The 27,889-nt window shown below is 46.0% G+C and overlaps 1 gene segment (V, D, J or C); it reads right to left on the reverse strand.

Annotated features, from left to right (window-relative positions):
- LOC306643750 (immunoglobulin kappa variable 2-29-like) overlaps nt 1-27,889 on the reverse strand; it is a 458,283-nt gene that overhangs the window by 224,648 nt on the left and 205,746 nt on the right.

The raw sequence follows: 27,889 nt of genomic DNA on the forward strand, positions 1-27,889 counted from the left end.
TAAAACAAAGGCTGGGGGTGTGGCTCAGTGGTTGAGTGCCCCTGGGTTCAACCCCTGGTAAAAATAAATAAAGAAGTAAAACCTGGCTTGGAGGAACCTGTGGAATAGGGAGGGACCCAGAGATGGTGGTGGGAGTGGCTGAGTGAAAAGCAGTGAGAATCGCTGGCCTGGGGCAGAGTTTGCCTGGAGTCAGAACCTGGGGGTGGGGACAGCAGGGAGCAGAGGCTGGAGGCTGGGAACTCAGGAAGGAAGCTGCCTCCTGGCGTGGGGTCCAGAGCATGCCTGGACCAGGGTGACTGCAAAGGAGCAGGGAGGACCATGCCCAGGTGGTACAGTCTGGGGACGCGAGGAGAGAGCCCCTTTGGTGCTGCTGTCACATTTGGGCTCTGGGAAGAGGCCAGGAACCCATCAGACGACTGGCCCCCACTCCAGGTCAGGTCTTGGGCGACAGGATGAGGTGGGCGATGGGAAGCCTGTCAGGGTTAGACCCCTCAGCCTAGCAGGGGCAGCTGCAGGAGGCCCTGAGGCCGGAGGGTCCAGCAAAGACTGGCCCCAGCCCCAGCCACAGGGGGTGTGGGTCAGACCTCACCCACCAACAGAGTCCCAAGCATTGGCCAGCATCGGCTAGGACAGACCTCGCGTGGAAACTTGCGCACACCACCCAGCCACCAGCCTCCCTGTCCTGCGCTGGGAGATGGAGGCCCAGTGACCACAGCCAGCATGGCTCCTGGCCACAGTGGCTGGCAGCTTGGGGAGGCACCGAAGATGCTGGACTTGGCAGTCCCAGCCCTCGACCAAGAGTCACAGGGCCCCAAACCAGATGAACAGAATGAAATCCATCCTTGCCAACACTTCTACCACCTCTGTGGAATCCAGCCCCATGTGTCTCTTGGAGAACTCTTCCCCAATTCTCCTTCTTCCTTCTGTTTTATTATGATATTGTATTTTATGCTGCTTTTTAGTGCTTATATTTTTAAATTTTTATTACTTTGTTTTACTTTTGTCCATTCTGCATGATTATATATGTGTGCACATAGGTCTTTGTGTGTACATGCTCTGTGTGGATGGATTATAATATATAAATATAAATATGCACATACACAAATATGGATTTTTTTCATTTTAATTGCTCTCTTCTTCGCTCATTTATTATCTAGCCTCATTTTCACATTGATGGGATGAAAATTCAGCAAAGTAGTAGGATACAAGATAAACACCAATAAATCACTCCTCCAATACTCCAAGAGCAATTCTGCTGAGGAAGAAATCAGGAAAACCATCCATTTACAACAACCTCAAAAAAAAAAAAAAAAAAAAACAAAAAACAAACAAACAAAAAAAAACCAAAAAACCAAAAACAAAAACAAACTAAAATACTTGGAATAATCTAACCAAGGAGGTGAAAGATCTATACCATAAAATCTGTAGACTACTGAAGGAAAAAATTGAAGAGGACCTTAGAAAATGGGAAGACTTCCCATGCTCTAGATAGGCAGATTTAATAATGTCACAATGGCCACTTGACCAAAAGCAATGTACAGAGTCAATGCAATCCCATCAAAATACCAATGAAACTCTTCACGGAACTAGAGAAAACAGTTCTGAAAGTTCATGTGGAAGAATGGGAGGCCTGGAAGAGCCAAAGCAACATGGAGCAGGAAGAGTGATGCAGGGCGTCACAACACCCGAGGTCCAGTCAAGCTCAGAGCCGTAGTGACCAAGCAGCAAGGCGCGGGCGTCAAAAAGACAGGAAGAGCAGGGGAGCAAAAGGAAGACTCAGAGACCAACCCACATGCTTACAGCAGATGCCCGACGGGCTGCCGGACTCTCTGCCAGGCGCGCTCAGCGACGCCTTCAGCACGAAGTTGCCCATCAGCCTGCCCCTGGCGGCTGTGGTTGCCGCGGCGGAATGTATACTGGGCCAATTCTGCCCCAGGAGCTGGGCCACGAAGCTGCCTGAAGGGCTCACATCCTTGACGTCCGCCAGGTTGAAGGGAGCCGGGGAGCGGGTGCAGACTCCCGGGCCGTAGAGGAGGCCGCCGCTGGTGCCGCCTGGCATCACACCCGGGTCGGCCCGGCCAAGATCCGATAGCCGAAGCTGCAGGTGGAGGGCGCGCTGGCAGGGCCGCTACTGGACGGGGAAGAAGAGGCTGAGACTGACGCCGCGGAGGACACGGTGGGGGCCACCGACTCCTGATGGACAGTTGAGTTGGAGAGAATGAAGTCTAGGTCCAGGAGGTCGTGACCTCCTCCGTCTCCCTTCGGGGTAGAAGGGCCGGTGGCCGCCACCGCACGCAGCGCTGGCTCGGCCACTCTCCAGGTCTGTGGCCAGGTTGTCGCCGCCAGGTCGTAGGGGCGGCCAGGAAGCACCGGGGGAAGTCGCCTCACGCGGGAGCGCTCCTCCCGCCAGCGGTTGTTTGGGGCACCTGCTGGACACAGTGTCCTCTCCCTTCCCGCGGGGCCAGACGCGAACGTGGAGAAGGACGGACGGGAGCAGCGCGTCGCTGACAACCACGTCGGACTTGCCAAGTGGCGGCCTCATTCATGTGGGGCCCAGAGGGTCCTCGGCAGCCCGAAGCAGCAGGGGTATCCGAACCCCAAAACCAGGAGGGGGGGAAAGCTTAGAAACGGAGCCAAAGCCAAAAACCAAACAAAAAACAAAAGAAAACAAAAACAAAATCGTCCGAGATCCTTCTTTGGATTAAATATATATTGAATACGACTTTCTTTAAAAAGTTCCTTTGTGTACAAAAGTTTTAGAAAAGTCGTAAGCTCTTATAAAAATAGACAATCAGCAAGGCGAGTAAGTGGGTCTGGTGGCCTGGCTGAGTTCTCTTTGGCTCAGCAGCGTCCCCCTCCGCCGTCGCGGTCCTGTGGCTGTGGTCCTGGGCGCAGGGCTGTGGCTTGGCGCTGGGCGGGCGGCACCGCCAGGTGAGAATGGCCGGTGGCGCGGAGCTGCCAGCTGGGTGGCAACACAGGGCGCGGAGTCCTGGGAGTTGCGGAGCGCGCGGCCATGGGCGCGGGCGGGGCCCAGAGGGGCGGGGAGGGGCACTCAGCGGCTCCCGGTGCCGCCGCTGCCTGCCACCGCCTCTGTTCCCTGTGGCCCCGCAGCCCCGCTCGATCTCTGGGGCCCGGGAACTGCCCTTGTATTTGTTTTCATTTTTTAATTTTTTTCTTCCCCTCGCAACCCCCCGTCATTATATATTGTCATGCACTTATCAGAGAAAACATTCAGCCTTTGGTTTTTTTGGGCTTGGCCTATTTCACTTAGCATATTTTCCAACTTCACTGATTTACCAGCAAATGCCATAATTTTATTCTTCTTTATGGCTGAGTCATATTCCATTGTGTATATATACCATAGTTTCTTTATCCATTTGTTAATTGAAGGGCATCCAGGTTGGTTGCACAATTTAGCTATTGTGAATTGAGCTGCTATGAACGTTGATGTGCCTGCATCACTGTAGTATGCTGATTTTAAGTCCTTTGGGTATAAATCAAGGAGTGGGATAGCTGGGTGAAATGGTGGGTCCATTCCAAGCTTTCTGAATAATCTCCATACTGCCTTCCACAGTGGCTGTACCAGTTTGCAACTCCACCAGCAATGTATGAGTGTGCCTTTTCCCCCACGTCCAAGCCAACACTTATTATTACTTGTGTTCTTGATAATAGCCATTCTAATTGGAGTTAGATGAAATCTTAGGGTGGTTTTAATTTGCATTTCTCTAATTACTAGCAATGGCACTTTGTCATGTATTTGTTGATCATCTGTATATTTTCTTCTGTGAAGTGTCTGCCCATTTCCTTAGCCCATTTATTGATTGGGTTCTTTGTATTTTGGGTATAAAGTTTTTTAAGTAATTTATAAATTTTGGAGATGAGTGCTCTGCCTGAAGTGTGTGTGGAAAAGATTTTTCTCCCACTTTGTAGGCTCTCTTTTCACATTGTTGATTGTTTCCTGTGCTGAGGATAAGCTTTTTAGTTTGAATATATCCCATTCATTGATTCTTGCTTTTATTTCTTGTGCTATGGGGGTCTTGTTAAGGAAGTCTGGTCCTAAACCAACATCATGAAGATTCAGGCCTACTTTTTCTTCAATTGGATAAGGGTCTGAGGTCTAATTCCTAGATCCTTGATCCATTTTGAGTTGAGTTTTGCATAGGGTGAGAGATAGGGGTTTAGTTTTATTTTACTGCATATGGATTTCCAGATTTCCCAGCACCATTTGTTGAACAGGCTATCTTTTCTCCATTGTAAGTTTTTGGCACCCTTGTCTAGTATGAGATAACTGTACTTATGTGGGTATGTCTCTTTGTCTTCTATCTTGTACCCTTGGTCTACCTATTTTGGTGCCAATATCATGTCATTTTGGTTACTATTGCTCTATAGTAGAGATTAAGGTCTGGTATTGTGATACCTCCTGCATCACTCTTCCTGCCCAGGATTGCTTTTACTATTCTGGGTCTTTTGGACTTCCAGATGAATTTCATGATTGCTTTTTCTGTTTCTATGAGAAATGTCATAGGGATTTTAATTGAAATTGCATTAAATCTGTATAGCGCCTTTGGAAGTATGGCCATTTTGATAAGATTAATTCTGCCTATGCAAGAACATGGGAGATCTTTTCTTCTTCTAAGGTCTTCCTCAATTTCTTTCTTCAGTGTTTTGTAGTTTTCATTGTAGAAGTCTTTCACTTGTTTGGTTAGATTGATTCCCAATATTTTATTTTTTTGAGGCTATTGCAAATGGAATTGTTTCCCTCATTTCCCTTTCAGATGTTTCATCGCTTATGTATGAAAATGCTTTAGATTTATGCATGTTCATTTTGTAATCTGCTATTTTGCTGAATTCATTTGTGAGGTCTAGAAGTTTTCTGAAGGAGTTTTTTGGATCCTCTAAGTAGAGAATCATGTCATCAGGAAATAGTGACAGCTTAAGTTCCTCTTTTCCTATTCCTATCCCTTTAATTTCTTTAGTCTGACTATTTGCTCTGGCTAGTATTTCAAGGATGATGTTGAATAGAAGTGGTTAAAGAGGGCATCCCTGTCTTGTTCCCATTTTTAAAGGGAATGCTTTCAGTTTATCTCCATTAAGAATGATGTTGGGGCTGGGGAGATAGCTCCGTCGGTAGAGTGCTTGCCTTACAAGCACAAGGCCCTGGGTTCGATCCCCAGCACCCTCTCCCGCCAAAAAAAAAGAATGGTGTTGGACATGGGCTTAGCATAAATAACCTTTACAATGTTCAGGAATGTTCCTACTATCCCTATTTTTTCTAGTGTTTTGAGCATGAAGGGGTGTTGTATTTTGTTGAATGCTTTTTCTTTATCAATTGAAATAACCAAATGATTCTTACCCTTACGTCTATTGACATGATGGATTTATGTTTATTGATTTACGGATGTTAAACCATCCTTGCATTCCAGAGATGAACCCCACTTGATCGTGGTGCACGATTTTCTTAATATGTTTTTGAATATGGTTTGCCAATATTTTGTTAAGGATCTTTGCATCTATATTTGTAAGACTCCCAGAGGGAGACCCTGACTCTATCCCACGGATCGACGGCAACCCCAATCAACTGCAGGAGGCATCACTTGATGCAAACAACAAGAGGCTTTATTCCAGCATGCTGGGGTTCAACTCGTGACTCACGCAGAAGCAGAGGAGTGAGTCCCCGCAGAAAGTCTTACAAGCTTATAAAGGCAGAAACCATACATCAGGAGGGGTCACACACAGAAGGGGGAAGCAGAACAAAGCTGCCGGGAAATTCCAAAGGGGGTCTGGGCTTGTTAATAAAATGTTTCACAACAGGGCATAAATTTTAGTCAACAGTCTCGTCTGGTAATATTATATCCTGTTTATCTTAACTGTCAGAGCACTCTTTGCTCTGTTTGCTCTCTGTTCAGGGATGTTTCCTGGAACAGCTTTAAGGGCTTTGTTCCCATCACTAGGAGGGAAACCTTAGGGAGTTGAGATAAAACAGACAGCTTTTAAAAATATATCTATTCTTTCATTCCCCCATTTGCTTTTTGGTAAGTTCTAATCATGGAACTTATGTCTCTATATACCCTTCTTCGAGGCTATCTCCCTGGCGGAGGGACTGGTAGTGCTGCCTGAGCATTAGTACCTGTACAGCACTTATTCTCTCCCTGATGAAGGTGACTAGGTGATTTAAGATGCAGGGCCCAAAAGTGAGAAGTAAAAGCAATATAATATGCGGACCCATCAGGGTGGACATGAGGGTGGTGAACCAGGGGGACCGGCTGTACCAGCTCTCAAACCATCCTTGATGTGCTTCTCGATCTTGTTGTCTTGTTTTTAATCTTTCTCTAAGTTTGGACATGGAATCTTTTATTACACCGGAGTGATCTATGTAAAAACAACATTCTTCTTTTAGTGCAGCACATAATCCACCATCCTTGAGGAATAGGAGAGCTAAGCCTCGCCTATTCTGCAGTACTACCTCAGATAAAGAGGTCAGTGACTCCTCTAGTTTTGTGATTGATTGCTCTATAGCCTTCAGATACTCATCTACAGCTGCCCGTAACCCTTCGATGTACTGGGGAGAGTGAACAAGTGCAGTGGTCCCTGTCCCTACTCCGGCTGCTACTCCTAGACCCAACAGGATGGCCAAAGTGAGTGAGACTGGTTCCCTCTTCTGTTTATGGGGCCGTAGGTCGAACTCGGCCTCGAAAGAACTTGCCTCGTGGTATATAACTCTAGGTACCAGCTGTATGAGGACACAGTAGTCTTTGGTGGTGTTGAACACTGATTAGGAAATGCATGGGGTCCTGCAGTCCTGTACTGCAGGCCCACCATCCACCTACGGGGGGACCAGATAGTAATTGGTAGTTGTTTGGGGGCTTCTTATGGTCTGATTACACAGATGCATACGGTTTATAGGGACTGTGCCTAAGCAAGTGCCATGCCCAGAGACTTCTGTAAAGGTAAGTTTGCTGTTTGACCCCCAGCTACAGGAGTCATGGGAGGTGGTATTGTTAAAGGTCCCCGAGAAGGTGATGCCCTAATAATACGGTGGGTTTGACACCAAACATAGCCAGCAAGACTCAGTCAGGTTAGGGTTGGAAGTGTTAAGGACGCTGAAGGCTCCCAGTATCAGATTAAGGAGTCTCTGCCCTGTGCTCAGTATCTCGGGTGTACTTGCTAGGCCGGGGACTGAGGGGGTTGTAACTGGGTTGAGCCGAGCTGTATCATTGGACTTATTTGTTGGGGCTCAGGAAACAGGCAGCCTGATATGAGCGGTTGGTGACCGCTGTTTAGATAGTACTAGGTTAGGCCCTACCTGGACGGTGGTTGGGGTTTCAATCTTAAGCTTGATAGAGAAGGTAAATCCATTGTCCCATCCTGACATATAGAAACGGAATCCCCATGTTCTCCCTTTTATCCATTCACGCGATAGTCTTCCTTTCTCCATGAAGGAGATGTTCAGAGGATTTCACCACCCTTGGTTGTTACAGTTAGCTGCCGTAAGATTTTGCTTTACAGTTATTAAATCCCAGGAGGAGGTGGGGTGCCAATAAGTGTTGCCAGTAGTCTCACACCCCCATGCAGAGCAATAATAATGGTTTATATCTCTGCACGTCCTTGCCATATTCTGCGACCTCCCATCCCGGGGGCAGACATAGAAAAGGGTCTGTTTTAGATTGTCACAGGAGCATGGGTAGTTACAGCCTGGGTTGTACCCTTCAACTAGGTGGAATTCTGCTCCCCCGAAAGGCCTGGGTGATGTTGGCCAATGTCTATGGGCCTCCTCAGAAGTCAGGGTAGGGATGTCCCAGTTATCTAACCCAGCTAAGGAGCAGATGTCTGGGGTTAGGGATGGCCACCAAGCCCAGAGGGGGTTCTCCCTGGTGGTGCTCCATATTATATCTCCAATCTGGGAGAGGACCTGCCATTTTAGTCATTGGGGGGCATGAGGGTTAGGACTACTTATCAGTGGGAGGTGCGTCAACAGGAGCAGGAACACGGTGAAATTGGAGCTTGAGGGGGTTGTCCATTTTTTCCACTTTCCACGCTGGGTCTGGTGGTGATGCGGGCTTGACATGTGAAGTGTGGATCCAGGCGGTGATGCCATCGACCTTTACTGTAGTCGGAGTTGTGAGCAGCACTATGTATGGTCCTTTCCACCTCGGTTCCAGGCTGGCTGCATGGTGGCGCCGAACGTACACTGAGTCTCCGACCTGGAACTGATAAGGTACTTGCAGGTCCCCAGGCTTGTAGGCCTCGGCCAACTGATTCCACACTTCCCTCTGCACAGTCTCAAGGGCTTTTAATCTGGTGTACAGAGATTGAGAGGGGTAAGATTCTGGGGAAGGAAGGTGTTGTATGGTAATGAGTGGGGGGGTGAGTCCCATAAAAAATTTCAAAAGGAGTTAGCTTGAGGGAGCCAGGGGTATTGTGCACCCAAAACAAAGCAAAGGGAAGGAGGACTGTCCAGTCTGTTATGCCAGTCTCTAAGGATAATTTAGTCATGACCTCTTTTAAAGTTCTATTCATTCTTTCTACCTGCCCTGAGCTTTGGGGCCTATAAGCACAATGTAATTTCCAATCAAGCCCCAGGATTTTGGCCAGTCCCTGACTTACCTGGGCTACAAACACAGGTCTGACCCGATTACCTTGGGAACCCCGAACCTCGGGAAGATGTCTTCTAGTATTGTTTTGGCCACCACCTGAGTGGTCTCCTTCTTGGTAGGAAAGGCTTCAACCCATCCTGAAAATGTATCTATGAATACTAATAAGTATCTGTATCCATACCTGGCTGGTTTTACCTCAGTAAAGTCCACTTCCCAGTAACTTCCAGGACGGTCTCCTCGGAGCCGTTTGCCATGAGGTAGCTTGCTGGGCTGGGCATTCACCATCTGGCAAGACCTGCATTCTTTTACAGTTGTATCTGCAAGCTCCCCGAGCTTCATGATGTAATACGGTGAAGACTGGACAAGAGTTTTTAAATGTTTTGGGCCCAGATGAGTTAACTTATGAAGGTGTCTGAGAAAAATGATAGCCTGTTTTTCAGGAAGGATTCTTTTTCTTTCTGAGGTTTCCCAGATCCCCTCTGGAGTCTCCAGGAGAAATCCTAATCTGTCCATTTTCTCAAGGTCTGGTTCTGAATATTCAAAGTTCCTAATAGAGGGGTATACCGCATCCCTAGGGTGAGACCCCGGTTGTTCCCCCGACAAGGATAGGACGTTAAGTCCTTGAGCCATCCGCTTGGCTTCCCTGTCAGCCCTTTGGTTCCCTCCGACAACTCTTGACCCCCCTTTTTGGTGTCTGGGGCAGTGAATAATTGCTACTTTCTTAGGAAAGTGAACGGCCTCTAACAGGCTTAGAATTTCTTCTTTATTTTTGATTTCCTTCCCTGCCGAGGTCAGCAGCCCCTGTTGCCGGTAGATGGCCCCGTGGACATGGACAGTATCGAAGACATACCTGCTGTCAGTGTAGATGTTAATTTTTCTCCCTTCTGCCAACTGCAGAGCCTGAGTCAGAGCTAGTAACTCGGCCTTCTGAGCCGACATCCCCTCAGGTAGGCTGCTTGCCCAGATAGTTTGTTCATCATCCACTACCACCACCCCGGCCACCCTTTTACCTTCTATTATGTAGCTGCTTCCATCAGTGAACCAGGTCAGCTGAGCATCTGGCAAGGGCTGGTCTTGGAGGTCCCTTTGGATCCCTGTTTCTTCTGCTAGTATCTCTTGACAGGTATGCAGCACACTCTCCTGGGTGGACATGGCAGGTAGTAGGAGACTTTGGTAATATGTCATGTGGGCATTGGACAGCCACTGGTCAGGGGGCTGTCTGATGATGCTCTCCAAGGAGTGAGGGGCAATGACCATTAGCTTTTGTCCCATAGTTAATTTGTCAGCATCTTTCACCAACACTGCCACTGCTGCCACGGACCTCAGACAGCCACTAGCAACAGGATCTAACTTCTTGGAGAGGTAGGCTACTGGACTCTTCCATGGCCCTAGAGACTAGATCAGCAGCCCTCAGGCTACTCCCTTCCTCTCATCCACAAATAGGATGAAGGGCTTTACTACGTCTGGCAATGCCAGGGCCGGGGCAGACAGTAATGCCTTCTTGATGTCATCAAAGGCCTGCTGTTGGTCATCACCCCACTCAAACAAGGCACCCTCTCTAGTCAGAGGATAGAGGGGAGCTGCCAGGGTAGCGAACCCGGGGATCCACAGGCGGCAAAACCCCGCAGTCCCTAAAAATTCTCGCACCTGGCGGGGTGAGCGAGGAATGGGTATCTGAGTCACAGTTCATTTCCTGGCCTCCGTTAGCTATCTCTGCCCCCTTTTGAGGGCGTACCCCAGGTACGTTACCTCATTTTGGCAGATCTGGGCCTTCTTGGTGGAGGCCCGATATCCTAAGCAGGCAAGTTCTTCTAGCAATAGAAGCCCCGTTGGCACTCCTTCTCTGTGGCCCCGGCCAGTAGAAAGTCATGTACATACTGCGGAAGTGTTACCTGGGGATGGCTGGCATGGAAGTGGGCTAAATCTTGGTGGAGAGCTTTATCGAAGAGGGTTGGGGAATTCTTGAGCCCCTGGGGTAATCGGGTCCAAGTCATTTGTCCTGTTGTCCCAGAGTCAGGGTCCCTCCACTCGAATGCGAAGATGTTTTGGCTGGAAGGGTGTAGTTGCAGGCAGAAGAAAGCGTCCTTTAAGTCCAAGACAGTATACCAAATATGATCCAGGGGAAGAGAGCTCAGCAAGCTGTAATGATTAGGTACAGTGGGGTGTATGTCCTGTACCTGCTTGTTCACTTCCCTTAAGTCCTGTACCCGGCGAGAGTCTCCTGTGCCAGGCTTTTTAACAGGTAACAAGGGAGTGTTCCATGGTGACTGACACTTCACTAGGATACCCTGCTGAAGGAGACGCTGGATATGGGGCCTAATTCCTTCCTGGGCCTCCTTAGTCATGGGGCATTGGCGTACAGCCACAGGAGTAGAAGCACCCTTAAGCTCTATAACTACGGGTGGTCTTTCTGTGGCTAGTCCTGTTCCAGCCGTCTCGGCCCACGCCCCTGGATACCTGTTCAACCAGTCATTTATGTGACTTATCTCTGCTCCCTGTTCCTCAAAAAGTCTATGGTCATCATCCGGGCATATGGTCAGGGCAGTAGCCATTCTCTTGCTTTGGATCACCTCTGGGCCATCAGGGGTGAAGGTAATCTGAGCTCCCATTTTGGTTAGGAGATCTCTCCCAAGTAGAGGCGCAGGGCACTCGGGGATGACTAGAAATGAGTGGCTTACCCATCCCATTCCTAAGTCTACCGTTCTTCGGGTAGTCCATGAGTACTGCTGGTGCCCTGTGGCTCCTATGACCCATGATTTCTTGTGGGAGATGGGCCCAGATGGCTCAAGTAGGACCGAGTGTTGAGCCCCAGTGTCTACTAAGAACTCAACTGGCTTCCCCTTCACCTCTAGTGTTACCCTAGGCTTGGGGAAGGGTTCTGAGCCCCGTCCCCACTAATCTTCTTCCTCCAGGGCTAATAGTTTCTTGGAGGGCCCGTTCTTCGTCTTAGGGCACTCTCTAGCCCAGTGACCTCTTTCCTTGCAGTAGGCACACTGATCTTTGTCTAATGGAGTGCAGTTGCCCAGGTTACCTGACCTTTTTTTTAGCCCTGCCTTGAGTTTGTTCCTGGCCTTTCTCACCTACCACTGCAGCCAAAATCCATGTTAGGTTCTTCTCCTGCTTACGATCCATTTTGTTTTCTCTTTCCTCTCTCTCCTTTTTTTTCCTTTGCTTCTTTTCTTCCTCAGTTTCCCTCTTATGATACACTTTCTCTGCCTCCTTAACTAAATCCTGTAGGGTATAATCTTGTAACCCTTCTATTCTCTGCAACTTTCTCTTAATATCTATTGCTGACTGCCCTATAAAAGCCGTGGCCATGGAAGCCTTTGCCCCTCAGAGGTAGGGTCAAATGGGGTGTAGCGCCTGAAGCTTCCATTAAGCACTCGAGAAATACTGATGGGGGTCCCATGGCCCCCTGGATAACCTCTCTTACCTTAGCCAAATTAGTGGGGCATCTCCCTGCCCCGTGGAGGCCAGCCACTAGAGTCTGGCGATAGACTGTCAGTCGCTCCCTACCTTCTGCCGTGTGAAATCCCAGTGAGGCCTGGAGAGGGGGAAGGCAGTCTCAATGATGTTGGGGAGCTGGTTGGGTCATCCATCTGCTCCTGGTACATTCTTCCTTGCCTCCAATAAAATTCTCTCCCTCTCAGTAGTGAAAAGGGTCTGTAGTAGCTGCTGGCAATCATCCCATGTGGGCTGATGAGAGAACATTAAAGATTCCACCAGCCTGGTTAAGCACTGGGGGTCCTCTGAAAAGGGAGGATGATTAGTTTTCCAGTTATACAAGTCTGCAGAGGAAAAAGGCCAGTACTGGAGGGGCTGAAGAGGAGCCAGTCCACCATCCGTTGCCACCGGCGGGGGCCCATAAGCCCTTAGGGGAAGGGCAACGGTGGTGTTGGGAGTCATTCCGTGGTGGCTCCTGATACCCTGCGCTGGCCCCGTGGTGCCCTGCATGGGCCCCGGCAGAGACTTGTTAGGGGGAGCAGAGGGGGTGACTGCAGGGGCTGGCGGTACTTCTGGCTCTTCCTGACCCCCTACGGGAACCAAGGCAGGAGGATATGGGGGAGATGAGTCAAGGAGAAGGAGGTCAGCCTGGGTTTCTGGATAAATCTTCTTGGGGGGGTCTGAGTGACTGGATTTCCCCCCAGAACTGGGAGATTGGATGGCTAGGATTTGAGTCCGGGGAGAGCTAGCGAGCGGCGTGGCCAGCGTGTCTGGGCCACCTCGCTGGGAGGGAGGGGCAGCTAGGATTTGAGTGGCCAGCTGGGGCTTGGGTTTTGCAACCCAAGGTCGAATCCAGGGGCGTGGATTTTGCACCAGGTCCTGTCAGACCATGCTGTAGGGCTGCTGATTTGGATGGGCTCCAGGTTCCTCCTGAAAAACAATCTCTTTAACAGCAAAAATGACAGATAGGTTAAAGGTCCCTTTTGCTGGCCATCCTACATTAAAAGTAGGCCATTTTGAGGAGCAGAAGGTCCACCATGGACCTTTCTTGATCTCAACTGATAGGTCACGACCTCTTCCCTTAACTTCAGTCCAATGGTCTAATGTCAGACTAAAAGGGGTTGTCACAGTCTGTCCCATCGTCAGTTCGTACGTCATTAGAAACACAAATAACAAAAATGCTACAGACACGAGGACCCACCTTCCCCACCTTGTCCGCCACAAACAGCAACAGAATCAGACGGACGTGATCTTGACAATCTCTGATCCAACAGTTGAACCCGATCAGGGCCCTTATAGTAGGAGACTACCAGGTGTCTCTGGCTCTCCTCCACCCTTGGGGCATCGCCCAGGGCTGCAACCTCTGGCCCTCCAGGCACGTCTACCAATCACTGTTCGGCCACTCTCACAAGTCGCTGAATGGCTGTGAAAGCGCGCCCACAGGACCAGACCAACTAACAAAACACAAGACAAAGACAGACAACCTCGGGGTACCCCTTCTTACCTCCAAGGTCAACTCCGTGGATGAGGGTGGCCGTCAGATCCCAAATGAGCCCCCAAGTGTAAGACTCCCAGAGGGAGACCCTAACCCACGGATCGACGGCAACCCCAATCAACTGCAGGAGGCATCACTTGATGCAAACAGCAAGAGGCTTTATTCCAGCGCGCTGGGGTTCAACTCATGACTCATACAGTAGCAGAGGAGTTGAGCCCCCGCAGAAAGTCTTACAAGCTTATAAAGGCAGAAACCATACATCAGGAGGGGTCGCACACAGAAGGGGAAAGGGGAACAAAGCCGCCGGGAAATTCCAAAGGGGGTCTGGGCTCGTTAATAACATGTTTCACAACAGGGCGTAAATTTTAGTCAACAGTCTCGTCTGGTAATCTTATATCCTGTTTATCTTAACTGTCAGAGCACCGTTTACTCTGTTTGCTCTCTGTTCGGGGCTGTTTCCTGGAATAGCTTTAAGGGCTTTGTTCCCATCACTGGGAGGGAGACCTTAGGGAGTTGAGATAAAACAGACAGCTTTTAAAAAAATGTCTATTCTTTCATATTCATCAAGGATATTGGTCTAAAATTTTCTTTCCTTGATGTGTCTTTGCCTGGTTTGGGTATGAGGGTGATATTAGCTTCATAGAATGAGTTTGGTAGGGTACCCTCCTTTTCCATTTCCTGGAATACTTTGAGAAGTATTGGAATGAGTTCTTCTTTGAAGGTGTTGTAGAACTTGGCCGAGAATCTGTCTGGTCCTGGGCTTTTCTTGATTGGTAGGTTTTTAATGGCTTCTTCTATTTCATTGCTTGATATTGATCTGTTTAAATTGTGAATGTCCTACTGGTTCAGTTTGGGAAGAGCATATGTCTCTAGAAATTGGTTGGTGTCTGTAATTAGATCTGAATCCCAATTTCACTAAGAATAGATTTTCAAAGCATGGAGGGACCATAAGAATTCCCTACACCATCACCCCCTGTGCCAAATTCTTGCCCAGGACACAGGTACTGCTCAATGGGCAGTGTTCATGCTCATCCTGTCTGTTCATCCGAGGTGCCTGGACCTCTCTGCTCCTGTCCTCCATGTGCCAGGCCAGGCTGCTGCAACTGACAGGTCCATGAATGAGTTTGGCCTGAGCTGTGGCCGAGGCAGTTGTGGTCCACAGCCCTCAGCTGCACCCTGTTCCCTGAGTCCCCAGCATCTTCCTCTCACACACTCAGAGCATCTGCTGAGCTGCTGCCAGACCAGCAGCACCTGTGGCAGCAGGGCCACCCAGGCAGGAGGTTTTTGTTCTGGGCTGCACCACTGTGGGAGGAGATTGTAAAGCTTGATGACAGTAATAGATTCCAGTATCCTCAGGCTCCACCCTGCTGATTTTCAGTGTGAAGTCTGTCCCTGACCCACTGCCACTGAACCTGTCTGGGACCCCTGTGTCCAGGTTGGAAACCTGATATATTAGTCTCTGTGGATACTGGCCTGGCTTTGTGTACAAACCAATGCAAATAAGTTTTTCCATCACTGTGTAGGAGGCACTGACTGGACCTGCAGGAGATGGAGGCTGACTGTCCAGGGGTGACAGGCAGGGAGAGAGGAGTCTGGGTCAGCACAATGTCCCCACTGGATCCTGAAATAATGACAGAGAAATTCAATGTTATGTAGTCTCATAATGAGTCATAGTAGATTTGTCTTTCCTTCTTTTTTCCAAATGAGTTAATTTTAATATGAGTTATATAACACAAGTATCAATTTTTAAAAATTTATTTTAATTGTAAACAATTGGGATACATGTTGGTTCAGTTTGTACATGGAGTAACAGCATACCATTTGCATATTCATATATTTACACAGAGTAATGATGTTTGATTCATTATTTTTTTCCTCCCTCCACCTCTCTTTTCCCTCTATACAGTCCCTCCTTCCTCCATTCTTGCACCCCTCCCACCCCCCATTAAGTGTCATCATCCGCTTATCAGTGAGATCATTTCTCTTTTGGATTTTTGAGATTGGCCTATCTCACTTAACATGATGTTCTCCAATTTCATCCATTTGCCTGCAAATGCCATAATTTTATTATTCTTTATAGCTGAGTAATATTCCATTGTATATATATACCACAGTTTCTTTATCCATTCATCAATTGAAGGGCATCTAGGTTGGTTCCATCATCTGGCTATTGTGAATTGAGGCGCTATGAACATTGATGTGGCTGTATCTCTGTACTATGCTGATTTTAAGTCCTTTGGGTATAGGCCGAGGAGTGGGATAGCTGGGTCAAATGGTAGGTCCATTCCAAGTTTTCTAAGGAATCTCCACACTGCTTTCCAGAGTGGCTGCACTAATTTGCAGTCCCACCAGCAATATATGAGTGTACCTTTTTCCCCACATCCTCGCAAACACCTGTTGTTGCTCGTATTCTTGATAATCACCATTCTAATTGGGGTGAGATGGAATCTTAGGGTAGTTTTTGATTTGCATTTCTCTTATTACTAAAGCTGTTGAACATTTTTTCATATATCTGTTGATTGCTTGTAGATCTTCTTCTGTGAAGTGTCTGTTCATATCCTTAGCCCATTTGTTGATTGGATTATTTGCATTCTTGGTGTAGAGTTTCTTGAGTTCTTTATATATTCTGGAAATTAGTGCACTATCTGAAGTATTAGTGGCAAAGATATTCTCCCACTCTGTAGGCTCTCTCTTTGCATTGCTTATAGTTTCCTTTGCTGAGGGAAAGCTATTTAGTTTGAATCTATCCCAGTTATTGATTCTTGCTTTTATTTCTTGTGCTATGGGAGTCCTATTAAGGAAGTCTGATCCTAAGCCGACATGTTGACTATTTGGACCTACTTTTTCTTCTATAAGATGCAGGGTCTCTGGTCTGATTTCAAAGTCCTTGATCCATTGTGAGTTGAGTTTTGTGCAGGGTGAGAGAGAGGAGTTCAGTTTCATTCTGTTGCATATGGATTTTCAGTTTTCCCAGCACCATTTGTTGAAGAGGCTATTTTTTCTCCATTGCATATTTTTGGCACCTTTGTGTAGTATTAGAAAATTGTATTTATTTGGGTTTGTGTCCATGTCCTCTATTCTGTACCACTGATCTACCTGTCTATTTTGGTGCCAATACCATGCTGTTTTTGTTACTATTGCTTTGTAGTGTAGTTGACGATCTGGTATTGCGATACCCCCTGTTTCATTCTTCCTGCTAAGGATTGCTTTAGCTATTCTGGGTTTCTTATTATTCCAGATGAATTTCATGATTGCTTGCTCTATTTCCATGAGGTACGTCATTGGGATTTCAATTGGAATTGCATTGAATTTGTGTAGGACTTTTGGTAGTATGGCCATTTTGACAATATTAATTTTGCCTATCCAAGAACATGGGAGATCTTTCCATCTTCTAAGGATTTCCTTAATTTCTTCAATGTTTTGTAGCTTTCATTGTAGAGATCTTTTACCTCTTTGGTTAGATTGATGCCCAAGTATTTTATTTTTTTTGAGGCTATTACAAATAGAGTTGTTTTCCTCATTTCCTTTCAGCTGTTTCGTAGCTTGTGTATAAAAATGCTGTAGCTTTATGTGTGTTGATTTTATAGCCTGCTATTTTGCTGAATTCATTGATGAGGTATAGAAGTTTTCTGGAGGAGGTTTTTGGATCCTCTAAATATAGAATCATGTTATCCACAAATAGTGACAGCATGAGGCGAGGCAGGGCGCGTGACCATGAGCCAAGGCGCGTGACCTTGAGGCAAGGCAGGGCGCGTGACCTGCCAGCTCCGGACACATATAGGCTCAGGAAAGAGTATATGTACATTTTATAAAATGATGTCTAAAAAGAGACAAAATTCAACCTCAAATTGATGTCATTAAGCCCTTCAATTTGTTTATGGAAAAAAAAAAGCAAAAATAAGACAAAGTTGTCAAATGGGTTCTGACCCAAGATCCAGGGCCTAAATGGCCTATGCTTATCTCTTCCAAAAAAATTAAACCCAGTGACCTCTGGATGGCCTTCCCACTTAGGTATCATAGCAGCCACTGCCCTTATGGTCTGGTAGGGGATGAGTTAACCTTGGGACACTCCCTCCCACCCTGTGCAGAGACCCTCCTAAATGGAACACTAGATAGATGGGAGGCTAGTCACATTATTCAATGTCTGGGTGCTGCTTGACCACCTGGACTCACCTTTGTCCCCACAGGCCCCTCAACACAGCCTGGCTGAAGCCCAAGAGTATCCACACAAGCCCCTCCAGGACTGTGAGGATATGCCTGACCAGGTGAGCTCAGGGAGGCCTGACTGACCCATGTTCCTCTGACTGAGGCGGAAGCCATCCTGTTCACAGAGGGCAGCAGCCAAGTCACAAACAGGGCTCAGAAGACGGGAGCTGTGGTCAAGGGAAACAAGTCATTTGGGCTCAAGCACTGCCAACAGCAGGTGTGCTTTTGCCACCCTACATGTGCATGGAGCCATTGATGGGGGGAGACCACTAACTGCTGAGGGAAAGTCCATAACAACAAAGAGGAAAGATCAGCCCTCCTTGAGGTGATTTGGTGACCTAAGCAGGTGGCTGTCATACATCACTGGGGTCACCAAACAGGAGACTCTGGTCATCAGAGGCAGTAATTTTGCTTATGGGACAGCTCAACAAGAGGCCCTGGACTCCAAACCAGAACCAGCCACCATGCTGCCTTTGCTCCACATCCCAACACCAGCCTTCCTTCCCTCTCACACTATTGACCAGAAGAGGAGAAAGAAAAGTAGGAGAAAAGTCAGAACGCTGGTGGATCCTGCCTGACTCCAGACTAAGGATATCTCAAGTTTTAGGGAAAAAACATTACATTTGGATTTACATGCAACAACCCATTGGGGAAAGAAGAAATTTACTGACTTTCTCTTTACTGAAAGAGACCAGTGCTAGGTGACTAATGCTTTTGCCTGTTGCTCTTTTGTGGGCCCAATGCACCCCTTACAAGGCAGGTCTGTCTCCTTTGAAATCCTGTATGGGAGGCCACCCCTTTTCTCCCCTGGGTGTCTGATGTTCATTGGCTGAAATCAGCCAGCAGTCTCTTTTGAACTACCTTAAGTCTCTCCAGCAGATACAAATAAGTCTTGTAAATTCCTTGTTGAGAACAAATTCAGTGGATCCACTCGTTCCAGCCAGGAGACTTCAAAGGATTCCAAAAGGAAGGACAGACACTCAGCTGCAGAGGATCCTCCATCATCTTGACCACCTAAGGGCCATAAAGGTAGATGGATTCTCTGCACGGATCCATCCTATCTGAATGAAGCTTGTCAAGTCACCTCCTACAGAGGAATGGATCACTTACTGAGACCCCAGCCTTATCTCTTCTATCTCATATTAACCAAAATCACCTGCCCCATCCTGGAGGGCAGACCTGCTCATCTCTTATGTGGACAGAGTACACATGGAAAGATTGGAGGTTACAGGGCTCACCTCCCTCCCCCTTCTCCTTCCTCATCCCCTCTGTCCTCACCAGGGATCCAGAGCATCTGCAGCCCCAGGAGCTGAGCAGGGAGCCTCATTTTGAGAAGGTGAGCTGAGGAGTCCTGGTGAGTGAAGGGTAGGTTAGAGTTGAGCTTTTATGTCAGCCTTGCAGGCAGGTCTGCCAGGGGGCAGCATGCAAATTCCCTGGTAGGTGCTGGGTGGAGAGAGTGAGGGAGGGTGGGGGGCTGCCTTGTAAGGCTAGGGACATCAAGTGTGTTGTATATTTGAAACAAATACAGTAGAACAGCCCCAGCTGCCTGCAGTGTGGATTTCATGGAAGCCTGTGTATGTGGGGGGGTCATGGTGTCCAGGGCCTGCCACCCTGAGACAGCACAGACTCAAATACATGGAATTTGCCTGCAGGTCAGCCTCAGGGAGGAGAGTGGCCACCCTGCTGGCTGCCTCCCAGCTAAGGAGTCAAGGAGACCTGTCCCCCCTCACAATTATGGTTCTTCTGAATTTTCTCTTAGACATAGTATGAGGTTGAGGTATATGCAGAGCTTCTGGTGTCTGCTGTTCCCTGGAGAAATACAAGAATGTCAGGGACAGTGTTAGACATCCCCTTTCCTGACCTCATGAATGAATGAAGACCACAAGTGTCAAAAGAAGCAGGTGGGAAAGAAACCTGCGTTTCAGCTGCAGATCCAGCAGTCCTACCCAAGGCCAGAGGAGAAGGGTCATGTCCAGCTGAGGCAGTGAGTGTGAAATTACAGGGGCTGGAGCTATAAACTGGTGTACATCCAGTCCTGGTCATCTCCATGTGTGTGACACATAAGTCATCCAAATATTTCCCAGTAGAAGAACCCCTTGAGGCTACTGGACAGAGTAGACAAGGGAGGATTCTGTTAGTTCTTTCTCTTTGATGAGAGAGAATGTATTTCTCCTTTTGCTGCTTTTGCCTGAGACCCTGGGCAGCAGGTGTCACAGTCCTGGTTTAACAGGAGATTTCCTTGCTAAAAGAGGATGATTCCAGGATCCCCTTCTGTCAGGGTAATTCCATCTGCCCTGACATTCTCCTGGCCTTGCTGCAAGTGGTTCACTGGGGACAGGGTTCTAGATCAACTGCACAGGGACATTGATTTTGCACTTCCTCCTCCCTAGCTGGTAGAGTGTGAGCCTGTGCTGTTCTGTCAACAATATGTGCTGCTTTTCCCAAGCGCAGGTCCACTGACACACCATCTGCACAGTGTGGAACATAGATTGTGGGCCCTGACCAGCTCAGGCCCCTGCCATGGTCTACCTTGGTCTGAATATACCTCTGTGGCTGTCCTGTCCTGAGTGTGCAGCTCCCTCCAAACCCTGTGAGGAGCAGCCTTGTTTGCAGGTGACTTTCTGGATTCTGGAGACACGGTTCTCCATCTGCTTCTTCTTTGAGCAGTAGTAAAGGAAATGAAAGTAACTGGGTTGGAACTGATTTTCAGAGGAAGAAAACAAAAGTTTAGAGCTTGACAAGGTCTGGAGGGCAGGACAGCTTGGTTGGAAATGGGTAAAGCAGAATAGCTGATCTTTCACCTCATTTCTCTGGAAAATTAGGAACTTTCTCTAGCCTGAGACTGTGTGGTCTCATGTTGGAGTACCGAGCAGTCCTAGAGGTTTGAGTCTAAGTGTAGAATTTATTTTCTTTTTTTAAAATTTATTTTTATTGTAAACAAATGGGATACATATTGTTTCTGTTTGTATATGGAGTAACAGCATACCATTTGCATATTCATAAATTTAAATATAGTAATGATGTTTGATTCATTCCATTATTTTTTTCCTTCCCCCCACCCCTCCCACCTCTCTTTTCCCTCTATATATTCCATCTTTCCTCCATTCTTGTCCCACTCCCACCCCCCATTAAGTGTCATCATCCGCTTATCAGTGAGATCATTCCTCTTTTGGATTTTTGAGATTAGCCTATCTCACTTAACATGATATTCTCCAATTTCATCCATTTACCTGCAAATGCCATAATTTTATTATTCTTTATAGCTGAGTAATATTCCATTATATATATATACCACAGTTTATTTATCCATTCATCAATTGAAGGGCATCTAGGTTGGTTCCATCATCTGGCTATTGTGAATTGAGCTGCTATGAACATTGATGTGGCTGTATCTCTGTAGTGTGCTGATTTTATGTCCTTTGGGTATAGGCCAAGGAGTGGGATAGCTGGGTCAAATGGTGGTTCCATTCCAAGTTTTCTAAGGAATCTCCACACTGCTTTCCAGAGTGGCTGCACTAATGCAGCCCCACCAGCAATGCATGAGTGTACCTTTTTCCCCACATCCTCGCCAACACCTATTGTTGCTTGTGTTCTTGATAATCGCCATTCTAATTGGGGTGAGATGGAACCTTAGTGTGGTTTTGATTTGCATTTCTCTTATTACTAAAGATGTTGAACTTTTTTCATATATCTGTTGATTCCTTGTAGATCTTTTTCTGTGAAGTGTCTGTTCATTTCCTTAGCCCATTTGTTGATTGGGTTATTTGCATTCTTGGTGTAGAGTTTTTTGTTTTCTGGAGGAGGTTTTTGGATCCTCTAAATATAGAATCATGTCATCTGCAAATAGTGACAGCTTAAGTTCCTCTTTTCCTATTCATATCCCTTTAATTTCTTTAGTCTGCCTAATTGCTCTGGCTAGAGTTTCAAGGACAATGTTGAATAGAAATGGTGAAAGAGGACATCCCTGTCTTGTTCCCACTTTTAAAGGAAATGGTTTCAGTTTTTCTCCATTAAGAATAATGTTGGCCATGGGCTTAGCATAAATAGCTTTTACAATGTTCAGGTATGTTCCTACTACCCCTATTTTTTCTACTGTTTAGAGCATGAGGGGGTGTTGTATTTTGTTTAACGCTTTTTCTGCATCAATTGAAATAACAATATGATTCTTATCCTTAAGTCTATTGACATGATGGATTACATTTATTGTTTTATGAGTGTTGAACCATCCTTGCATTCCAGGAATGAACCCCACTTGATCGTGGCACACAATTTTCTTAATATGTTTTTGGATACGGTTTGCCAATATTTTGTTAAGGATCTTTGCATCTATATTCATCAAGGATATTGGTCTAAAATTTTCTTTCATTGATGTATCTTTTCCTGGTTTGGGTATGAGGGTGATATTAGCTTCATAGAATGTGTTCAGTAGGGTACCCTCCTTTTCCATTTCCTGGAATACTTTGAGAAGTATTGGAATGAATTCTTCTTTCAAGGTCTTGTAGAACTCAGCTGAGAATCCATCTGGTCCTGGGCTCTTCTTGGATGGTAGGTTTTTAATGGCTTCTTCTATTTCATTGCTTGATATTGATCTGTTTAAATTGTGTAGGTCCTCCTGGTTCAGTTTGGGAGGAGCATATGTCTCTAGAAATTTGTCAATGTCTTCTGTACTTTCTATTTTGTTGGAATACAGATTTTCAAAGTAGCTTCTCATTATGTTCTGAATCTCAGTGGTGTCTGTCATGATATTTCCTTTTTCATCACGAATTTTAGTAATTTGAGTCTTCTCTCTCCTTCTCTTTGTTAGTGTGGCTAAGGGTTTATCTATTTTGTTTACTTTCTCAAAGAACCAAGTTTTTGTTATGTCAATTTTTTGAATAGTTTTTTGAATTGTTTCAATTTCATTGATTTCAGATCTGATTTTAATTATTTCCTGTCTTCTACTACTTTTGCTGTTATTCTGTTCTTCTTTTTCTAGGGCTTTGAGCTGTAATGTTAGGTCATTTAATTGTTGATTTTTCATTCTTTTCTGGAATGCGCTCCATGCAATGAATTTTCCTCTTAGTACCACTTTCATAGTGTCCCCAAGATTTTGATATGTTGTATCATCGTTCTCATTGACCTCTAAGAATTTTTTAATTTCCTCCCTGATGTTTTTTTGTTCTCCATGTTTCATTCAATAGCATATTATTTAGTCTCGAAGTGTTGGAGTAATTTCCTTTTTTTACTTTGTCATTGATTTCTACTCTCAGTCCATTATGATCTGATAGAACACAAGGCAGTATCTCTATTTGTTTGCATTTCCTAAGGGCTGCTTTGTGGCATAACATATGGTCTATTTTTGAGAAGGTTCCATGTGCTGCTGAGAAGAAAGTGTATCTGCTTGTTGATGGATGGAATATTCTATATATGTCTTTTAAGTCTAGGTTATTGATTGTGTTATTGAGTTCTATGGTTTCTTTGGTTGAATTTTGTGGGGAAGATCTATCTAGTGGTGATAGCGGTGCGTTAAAGTCACCCAGAATTATTGTGTTGTGATCTATGTGATTCTTGAAATTGAGAAGGATTTGCTTGATGTACAGGGATGCACCATTGTTTGGGGCATAAATATTTACTATTGTTATGTCTTCCTGATTTATGGTTCCCTTAAGCAGTATGAAATGTCCTTTATTCCTTCTGACTAACTTTGGCTTGAAGTCCACTTTATCTGATATAAGGATGGAAACCCCCGCTTTTTTCCTGGGTCTATGCGCGTGGTAGGTTTTTTCCCATCCTTTCACCTTTAGTCTATGGATGTCTTTTTCTATGAGATGAGTATCTTGCAGGCAGCATATTGTTGGGTCTTTCTTTTTAATCCATTCTGCCAGTCTATGTCTTTTGATTGTTGAGTTTAGGCCATTAACGTTCAGGGTTATTATTGAGAAATGATTTGTATTCCCAGTCATTTGGCTTATTTTTGGTTTTTAAGTTGGCTTGGTTTCTCCTTTGAGTGGTCTTTCTCTAAGGTAGCTCCTCCCTTTGCTGACCTACATTGTTGTTTTTCATTTCCTCTTCATGGAATATTTTGTTGAGAACATTCTGTAGTGCAGGCTTTCTATTTGTAAATTCTTTTAACTTTTGTTTATCATGGAAGGATTTTATTTCATCTTCAAATCTGAAGGTTAGTTTTGCTGGGTATAGGATTCTTGGTTGGCAACCATGTTCTTTCACAGCTTGAAATATGTTGGTCCAGGTCCTTCTAGCTTTTCGAGTCTAGGTTGAGAAGTCTGCTGCTATCCGTATTGGTCTCCCCCTATATGTAATCTGATGGTTTTCTCTCGCGGCCTTCAAAATCCTATCTTTATTTTGAATGTTAGGCATTTTCATTATAATGTGTCTTGGTGTGGATCTGTTGTGATTCTGTGCATTTAGTGTTCTGTAAGCCTCTTGTGTTTGATTTTCCATTTCATTCTTCAGGTTTGGGAAATTTTCTGATATTATTTCATTGAATAGGTTGTTCATTGCTTTGGTTTGTATCTCTGTGCCTTCCTCAATCCCAATAATTCTTAAATTTGGTCTTATCATGATGTCCCTTAGTTCTTGGTGATTCTGTGTATAATTTCTTACCATCGTCTCTGTTTGGGCCACTTTATTTTCAAGATCAAATATTTTGTCTTCATTGTCTGAGGTTGTGTCTTCCAAGTGGCCTAGTCTGTTGGTGATGCTTTCCATTGAGTTTTTTATTTGGTTTATTGTCTCCTTCATTTCAAGGATTTCCAGTTTTTTGTTTTTTTTTTTTTGAGAATCTCTATCTCTTTGTTGAAATGATCTTTTGCTTCCTGCAGGTGCTCTTTCAGCTTATTGGTATTATCATTCATTGCCTGCATTTGCTCTCTTATCTCATCCTTTGTTTCATGAATCATCTTAATCATGTATCATCTGAAGTCCTCTTCTGACATTTCTTCTAACATACTGTCATTGGATTCTATTAATATAGAATCTAGATTTGTTTGGATCATTTTCTTCCTTTTTTTTTTCATGTTGTTCATGTATCTTCCCCTCTAGCAGTGCAGATCTGGGGTATTGCAGATTTCCCCCTATAGGCTTATAGTAGCCCTATAGGTTTCCAAAACCCTTTCTTTAAGGGGAGATCAATATTAGCAGTACCCAAATCAGACACTTATGCAATCCTAGACCAAATAGCCCCTATGGGGACAAGAACATCATGTAAATAAGGGAGAAAGTGACTCTGAGGGAACAGGCAAACAGAAGGAAAAGAAAGCAAGAAAAGTAAAGAAATAAAAACTTAAATATTTTTTTAAAAGTGAAAAAGGAAAATCTACTGTATAATAGTCATATACTAAAGAAACCTCCCAGTGTTCAGTAGCCTGATGTATGAGAGGTACCTGACAATGAGCTTCAAGCCTCCAGCAGGCGTCTCAGGATGAGATTTGCCCCATCTGAAGATCAGAGATACGGCTTCCAGGATTATCCAAGATGGCTGCTCTGGCTTCCAAATGTGTTGGCAAATGGGGAGGTGCAGCTCAGGGGTGGACGTGGTCAGCTGGAGGTCCTGGAGACAGGATGCAGTTGGTCCGGTAGGGGTCCTGGTGTTCGGGTGTGTTTGGTGTAGTTGTGGGATCCAAGAGGCCGGGTGCAATCAGTTGGTCTGGGTTCCTGGTGATAGGGCACAGTCAGTTGGTCTGGGGGTCCTGGCGGCAGGGAGCAGTCAGTTGATGTTAGGGCCCCAGAGGCAGGGAGTGATCAGTGGGGCTGAGGGATCCTAGAGATGGGACTCAGTCAGTCCAGCCAGGGGTCCTACAGGGCCTGGCTGTTTTTTCAAAATGGAGGCAGCCACGTGTAATCAAACCTGCAGGTACTGTAACAGTGAACTTCCAGACAGCAGCAGGCAGCTCGTTCTCCACTGGCGGTCTGCGGTCAATCTGCTGGTAGCTGTCGGATGATTGGGAGGTGAACCTCGAGTGTTGGGTGATGGATAGGGGTAAGGCAGGCGATGGACAGGCGAGAGGCAGGCAAATGGCGGATGATAAATGCCTGACAGTGAACAATCTGCTCTCAAAAAAGGCATTGATATGCTGGCAGATTGCAGGTGATCACAGCAGACAAATGGGGTAAAGAGCAGGGGATCGATAAGCAGCAAAAACTGCCTCACCGAGAAACAGAAATCCTCTGCTTGAATCCGGCGTTGTGGAATGCATTAGAATTTATTTTCATTTTTGTAACTGAGAAGTGATGTAACCATACTATTCTAATGGGTAAAAAATGGACTAAATGAAAAAATTAAAATTTATTTGGTTCTCAATATTATTTCTGCTTTTTAAATTTTAATTCATTGTACACAAATGGGCTTCACCTTGTTTCTCTGGTTGTACATGAAGTAGAGTAATACCATTTGTGTAATCATACATGCACATAGGGTAATGATGTTCTTCTCATTCTATTATTTTTCCTTCCCCCACACCCTCCAAACCTCATATTTTCCTCTATACAATCCATCCTTCTTCAATTCTTATGTCACTCCTACCCACCATTATGTACAATCATCAGAGAAATCATTTGGCCTCTTTTTGTGGGGGGATTGCTTATTTCACCACCTTCATTTACCTGCAAATGATATTCTCCAACTCCATCCATTTACCTGCAACTGCATAATTTTCTTCTTCTTTATGGCTGTATAATATTCAGTTGTGCATATACACCACAGTATCTTTATCCATTCATTTATGGACCGACTTCTAGGTTGGTTCCACAACATAGCTATCGTGAATTGAGCTGCTATAACTATTGATGTAGCTGCATTATTGTAGTATACTCATTTTAAGTCCTTTGGGTATAGGCCAAAGAGTGGGATAGCAGGGTCAAATGGTGGTTCCATTCCAAGTTTTCTAAGGAATCTCCATACTGCTGTCCAGAGTGGCTGCACCACCAGTCCCACCAGCAATGTGTGAGTGTACATTTTTCCTCAGATCCTCACCAACACCTATTGTTGCTTGTAATCTTGATAATAGACATTCTAATTGGGGTGAGACAAAATCTTAGGGTAGTTTTGATTTGCATTTGGAAAATGAGAAGAACCTTCTACAAGCAATCAACAGATATATGGACAAATTTCAACAACTCTATAATTTTTTCTTCTTTACTGGGAAAATTTCTCAGCAAATTAAATAATTTGCTTTGGATGTAGAATACCCCAGGTGTCAATAATATTTAGTTGATTAATGTGTTTAATTTTTAGTTTCATGTCCTGGCCCATCATGTCATTTTTAAATTTCTTTTTCCATATGTTTTCACAGATCCAAATCTGACACCTGGCAGGACTCTCCACTGTCTTGTTTCTGTTGTTTCCATTCCCACTCAAGCTCTCTTCTGAGTTTGGAGGTAGGAAGCTCTGACTCTGTGGTCTCTGGGGCCTTCCAGAACCACATGTGAGGACTGGAGAGGCTGGGGTGGCCTTGCCTCCTCAGAGGCTCCCCATGGCTGCTCAGCAGTGAGGTTGGACTGAGGCAGGTTGGGGCCCTTCCCCTGTCCATCATGCTCTTTGGAAGAGCACCCTTGGCAGGGTGGGGGCAGCCCCAGCGGCCCAGGGAAATCCTTCTACTCCCTCTCCATTTCCTAGTTACTCAGAGCCTGCTGCCCTCCTGGCAGTCCTGGGAGGGTGGTGTGCAGAGTCCTGGTTCTCACTGATTCTAGCTGAGAGCCCGACCCCTGGCCTGAAGGGGGTCCTGCAGGACTCCCCAGGAGTGGGTGGTGGGCTGCCTCCTGCCTGTGGCTTCAGAGCCAGGTCCTGGAGCTCTGGTGTGGGCAGTGCTGCTCAGAGACTCAGGGCCAAGTTGACCACAGCCCAGGCCTGTCCTGGTCACTGGTAATGGTGCCTGTGGGGATATGGTGATGACCCAGTCTCCAGGCTCCATGGCTGTGTCTGCAGGAGACATGGTCACCATCACCTGCAATTCCAGCCACAGTTTCTAATTTGAGCAGAAGGACAACTTGGCTGGTACCACTAGAAACCAGGAGAGGCTCCCAGGCTGTACCTCTCCTGGGCATCCATGCTGCCACCTTGGATCCAAAGGATGTTCAGGTGCAGTGGGTCAGGAACAGATTTCAGTCTCCCCATCCACAGGCTCCAGACTGAGGACATGGCAGAGTGTCCGGT

Source organism: Sciurus vulgaris (assembly GCF_902686455.1).
Source record: "Sciurus vulgaris genome assembly, chromosome: 14".
NCBI classification, from domain to species: Eukaryota; Metazoa; Chordata; class Mammalia; order Rodentia; family Sciuridae; genus Sciurus; species Sciurus vulgaris.